This window comes from Haliaeetus leucocephalus, unplaced genomic scaffold (genome assembly GCF_000737465.1).
Source record: "Haliaeetus leucocephalus isolate CR32 unplaced genomic scaffold, Haliaeetus_leucocephalus-4.0 Scaffold198, whole genome shotgun sequence".
In the NCBI taxonomy this organism is placed as follows: domain Eukaryota; kingdom Metazoa; phylum Chordata; class Aves; order Accipitriformes; family Accipitridae; genus Haliaeetus; species Haliaeetus leucocephalus.
Window position 1 is genome coordinate 254544 of NW_010972634.1, and position 6301 is coordinate 260844.

The window sequence follows — 6301 nt, forward strand, 5'->3', positions numbered from 1 at the left end:
CCAGCCAGGCCGCCCTGTAGCGCGGGTGGGTGCCACAGCGGCCGCCCCCCGGTCAGGTTCCCGGGCCTGGCAGGGGGCCCTGGCTTTTTGAACCGGGGGGGGGGGGGGGGGTGCGTAAAGGACACGGTGCGGCCCCGAGCCCCGCGGGGAAGGGGCGGGGGGTGTCAGCCCATCTCCAGGGGCCTCATCCTGCCCCCCCCCCCTCCGCTCCGGCGCCACCGTTGTGCGGTTTAGCGTAAAGCTGAGTGAGCCGGGCTGGCTGGGAGCCGCTGCCCTCCCTTCGCCCGCCGCGGTACGTGAGCACCTACTGCCCCCTGCAGCCGCCCGGGGCCCGGGGGGGGGGGGGAGCGCTACCTGCTGCCCTCGGTGCCTGCCGGGGCCACCGGCAACCGAGCGCGGGGGTAGGGACGTGGAAGTGGGCCCCTGGGTCACGCCGGGCTGCCTCACCGGTCGTGGCCGTCCCGTTTTCGTGGAGTTTTCTGTCCCGCTCCTTCCCCCATTGATCACGATTATCGAAAGCGCTGTCTCTAGATCTCCAAATCGGCCTTTAAATTCCTTTAAAGCTTCAGCAAATAACTCCCATTGTACAACGTTCTTCATGCTTTATGCTGAAAACTCCTGTAAGTCTTTGGGAATTGCCGGTGTTAATGATTTGCAGGAAAATGGCCATCAGGTAGCCCATCGCAGCCTGAGCTGCTGAATATGAACTCTGGCTGCAGTCTCAGTTACCGGTTTCCATCTTTCTCATAGTTTGGTAGGGCATGTTTGGGGGTGGGGGTGGGAGGGTTGTGTGGTTTTTTTTCCTTTTGAGTGCAGATAGGTGAAATACTAGCCTATTGAGGTAACACAAAACAAAATTTTAAGGCAGCTTGGAATGTATGACTTCTTAAAGCATCAGGAATGGAATCTGCTGGAGATCAGCATCTGCCCCAGCTGCTAAAGGATCAGGAGAGAGCTTGCCGGATAATACATTCGAAGAAACGGGGTTACCAGACAAAATAAATTGGTAAATCTGCCTTCCTCAAAAATACTACCTTCATGTCGTTCTCTTGTTGGGCAGTATGTAATGTGAGGGATAGGCCACGGAGGTCAAAAATAACATACCTTCAAAGGAAGCCTATTTAAAGGGAGCGAGAAGGCTGTTGTTTGTTTTACAAAGGGGTGATGGACATCTCAAAAAATCCGCAAGGGACAGAAGCAAAAGGAAGATGAAACCACTTCCTATACAAGTAGAAAAGAGACACCATGGAAAGGACCAGCCTGATGGGAAGAGGAGAACCCATGCGCCCCTTTTTCCCTTCTCTCCATGAAAAGCAGATGACATAAACCAGGCAGGTGTCTCCCTAAAGAACAGATCCTGGGTTTAATTCCTAAGTCCACCTCAAATGTTTTTGAGGCTGGCAGGGAAAGACACCTTGCCAAAGAGACTTTGTATCTTGCTAGACCCATCAGACCACTGTAAAGATGGCCCTTGCAGAAACACCAGCAGGAAATCTCTCCATGGTTTGCTTAGTAATTGCATTACCCAGGGAATGGCTGTCAGATACGTTTGAGCAGGGCAACTTGGAGAAAAGTAGCACTTGCTTATGTATTGGTTGGCTGCTATGGGAAATTGGTTAAGTCTGGCAAGTAGGAAAAAATAGGTAAAACGTAGTACTCTGTGTGTATGAGAAGATTTATTAAATATCTATTTTTGCGTATATAAATTAGGCAATACTTCACAAAACTTTCCTTTTCCTTTCTGAGGAACAGCAAAAAGGAATGCAAAAGTGCTCAATAAAATCAGTGTCTTGCTCGATCTTTAAACAGCCTTTAAGAGAGATGCTGAAGTCCGGCTGCAGATGGCTGGAGCAGGAAGAGGAATGGGAGGGTGAAATGCTACGCTTTGCCTTTAAGGGCTCAAAATAAACTAGAACATAAGGTGGAGGGATTTCCTGGGTTGCTGCAGCCTTCAGCCTTTGCAAATGCTATATTACATAATTCCTTTTATAAATGTATCAAGTTTCATCTTAAGATCTTTTGCCACCATTATTCCCACCGGGAAGCTGTTCCCAGAACCTTCTTCTGATTTTCCTGCTAAATATATTTGTGACTGGTTTGCATCCATTTATTCTTGTGCCAGCGTTGGCCTTAAATAGCCTCTACTCCATAGCCTTTATCCTTTTTACCCTTTGTGGGCTTACAGGCAGAAATGTCCTTCTTAGCCAACGTCTGACTACGCTAAGCCAGCTGAGCTCCCCTAACTTTCCACTCTTCCCTTGTCTCAGCAGTGACTTTCTGCTCCAGTTTCATTATTATTTATTTCTCTTTGATATAGGTGACTAGAATGGCATGCAGTGGTCCTAAGGGTATCTTGCCAGCAGCAAGGACAATGGTATTAATCCCTTCCAAACTCTGCTAGGAACTTTGCTCCCAAGACCTCTCAGGGCCTTGTTTTCGTGATCACATTGGCAGCTCGTAGTTGTTTTGGGACCAACTTGTGTGTGTGCAGTGAGATCGTACTGTTACTTTCCCAAACTTCAAATGTGTGAAATGAAGCCATGAAACCTACTTTTAGGTCCTGAACCGGGAGGTTTTCCATACATGGATGGGCAGATGGGTTATCCAATACAGATACGGCTAGCAAATCAAGACCATCTTTGAAAACATTTCTGAAAGTCCTCAAGTCCCAAGACTGGCCCTTTCTTTCTAATATCCGACTACGTATATGACACTAGGAAGTTGATACAGCTTAATTGAAAATCCTTTTGCTAGATTCCCAATTCCACGTCAGACCAAGGCTAAAAAGCAGTCTGAGCAATAGATATCTATCTGTGACCATTGTGCCAGCAAGGCCTGAGACAGATTTTCATCACACCATGCAGCGATGATCTTTGTAACAACAACCACTGCTGAAATCTCACAATCCAACCTGCGGGACTATGCCAGCAATGGGTAGGATAGGGAAAGAGAACATAATTATGCCACCGTTAATATTCATGCTGTGCCTCCATCTTCAACTCTGCACACAGTTGAGGGCCCACTTAAAAAAGTTAGCTAGAAGTCTATAAAATCTTAAGGTATGGAAGAGGTTAGACAGGGACCGTTCACTTTGCCATTTCTTCAATATAAAATGTAGGGGTTCCAGATGAAACTAGCTGGCGACAGGTTCAAAACAATAAAGAGGGGTAGGTAGTGTTGTGGCATGAAGTTAAATTGTGGGACTTGGCTACGAAGTGCCACAGGTGCCCAAAGTTTTTAAGGAGAGAGTAGACGAATTCATTAAAAAAATGGCTGTAAAATACAACACATTCTCTGACTCAGGAAGTCTTTGATCTGTGAGTTGGTGAAGCTCGGAAGAGTCTTCTGGGAAAAAAAACACTACATGCTTTTGCCCAGTTATGAAGCTGTTCCTAGGCATCCCCTTTCCTCCAGCTTGTTCTTTACTTTCCCATCTCTCATTTTGTTCTTTCCATACACTTTGCCTTGCTTTCTATTTATCTCATTTCATCCCTATTCCCTTTCTTTGTGTTCTGTTGTTCCCTGTGTCTTGCAAACCCCCTTCCTACCTCCAACCACCATAGACCCTTCTGATTTTAATATACCACTTCTTTCCCGTCTTGCTCCTGTTCATGTCACTGGCAAAGCTTGGGTCAGCCTGCACTGAATGGAGAATGAAGTTCACCAAAAGTAACATGTTTCATAGCAAAGTACTCAGCAGTCAAAAGCAAAACAGTACATATGCCCTGCAGCTTTCATCTTACCTTCTCTGAAGAGTTTTCCAACTACACTAGGTCCTTTCAGTGACCTGCTAGTCCTGTATTTGAGAGCTACAGTCTCCTAGAGTCCAACCGAGTCATCCATACATTTGATTTGAAATTTTTTAAATGGGGGGGGGGGGGAATTTGCAATCTCATTTTTCAATATCAATCAAAAAAAAAAAAAAATCCCCCAAATGTTCTCTTTTTCCACAGCTGCAAAACCAAAATTGATAAACGAGTATGCTAAATGAGTTTTAACTCCTGTTACCACTTTCTAGATCTGTCCTTAAGTAGGCAGCATACTCCTTGATCCAAAGTAGCCAAGGCACGCCAAGCACTTGCGGACAGCAGCTGCCACAAAGACCTTTTTTTTTTCCAAGTATAAACCCATGATTTCTGGTACCTTCCTCTTTCACGTGGATACTTTTACTAGAAGATATGCATGGAAAACTAAGGCCCGATTCACATGAACACTGGAAAGGAACAGTCAGTCAGCAGTAGCCTGGTTGTGTCTCCTGGCTCCTGCGGCTCCTGATCAACCTGGTGCACGGACAGCACAAGCGACGGCAAAGCAACACCTCGCCATGGCCAGGTCTGTGCAAACGGGGAAAGCTCCAGCCGTACCAGTGGGATGGAGACTTCGTGGAGACCTCTGTAGGATCAGCTTCTAGAAGGAGTTAAGTCCTACGTCAAGCCTTTGGCAACATAAAGGTTTTGAGACTCTGTATTTAGGAAAGCAGGATGAATTTGGTGTTTCTTACCACTTCTAAGAAATGTTTGTTCAAGAAATTAAAATCTTTTCATATTTTGAGAAATTAGGACCCAATCCAAGGTATGCATTCTGCACAACATAAACCAGAAGCTTCAACCTGACCCTGGTCTTCTGAAAAATTGCATTGCTCAAAATTTTTTTAAGTGTTTTTCAGCAGAGGGTTTCTTTCAAAGGTTACCGCCACAGCTGTCAAATAGCAGTGACAAAATGTACGTTTCGAGCTTTTATTACTTGTGTGTGTGCATTTGCATTTCTCCTTAATTGCAGCAAACCAGATGTCACTTTTTTAAGAGTGGGAGAAAAAACAGAAGGGTCCTAAATATTTTCCTACCGTAATGGTAACTGGAACACAATAGTGTTTTCCTAGTGTGTGAAACGCAGACAGTGAAAGGATTGATTATCCTTTTTCTGTTCAAAAGGAGTGATTGCAAGAATGAGTATAAGCCTCAAATTAATAGCAACAGTTGTCAGTATCACCGATTAGTTTATTTTTAAAACATCAAAGGGAAACTTCATGTATTCTACATAGAGGGGGGAAAAAAATTCTCTAGAAGATTAGAATTTATTTATTTATTGTCAAAGACTGGAGGGGGAGCAGAAAAGGAAGGCCTTCTGTAGATCAATAGGTGCATTTAGACATTGATACATTTATTTTCTGATTAAATACACCTTTTATTTGGAAGAGCTGTGACACACAGAAAAGGGAAATACTGATTTGTCTATACTGATGAAGAAGCAAAAGTTATTTCAAAACTTCTGGTTTTTTTTTAATGTTTTGGATCGGGGCGAGGGGGTGGTGTATATTAATCCAACAAATGGAACCAAACCAAAACTGCTGGAACAGTACTTTGGTAAAATCACAACCACTTTGAGAAGGTATTTTTTTTGCACGTGGATTTGATGATGGAAATGCCACGCACCACCGATCCGGTGACGGATGGATGACATCCCAGCCAGGTCACTGGAGAGCGTGCCTGGGTTTCGGCACGAGCCAGCTTAGCTGCGGGAAGGAAATTTGGCGTCGCGTTCTCTACCTGAGGCGGCACTGGCGGAGCAATGGCGGAGCAGAAGCAGCGGATCTGCTCTGCAGGTCCTCGTCTTCAGTAGCCACCAGGAGTTTCAGTAGACTCCTCAGCCGGTGAAGCACCTGCGTTCCTGTGCGAGGGATGACGTTTAAAAATAACCCGTAGTAAGCGTTGTATAAAAAGCTACCTGCTCTTGACAAACGAGTTACGATCCCCAGTGAGCAGGCCGAATTTTGTTAGGGAGCCCCTGGACGACGTACGAACTGCAGGTAAGAACGAGACAACGTGACAAGGGGCTCTCTCAGGAGCAAAGCGAGGGGTGAAGGGCTTTAGAACTTCAGTGGCATTGACCCAGGAGCAGAAAGGTTGAAGAGCAGTTGCACAAACTTTGGATTAATTACACTTATGCTGGAGATCCCCTTGTTTTAACCTTTTTCTGCCCATTTTTCTGTTACTGCGCATGGGGAGAGCGAGTTCACTGTTTTCATTACAAGCTGCACCGGGAAAACTATTGCATCAGTATCTTTTGGCAAACTGCTGATAAATCCTTCAATTTCGATGATTCTTCATTCCGGCAGACGCCCGTACCGGCCCAAAGCTGCCAAATTCTGCGTGTTCCACCCTTGAGCTATCAGCCTCTGAAATGCCGCTGCTTCCGAGGGGGGACGGAGCGTGTTTATTAGGAGGCGGGTGCCGGGGCAGGGCCGGCGAGGAGCGGCGGCTCCTTCTCCGGCGGGCTGAGGGCCGGGGCCGGGGCCGGGGCC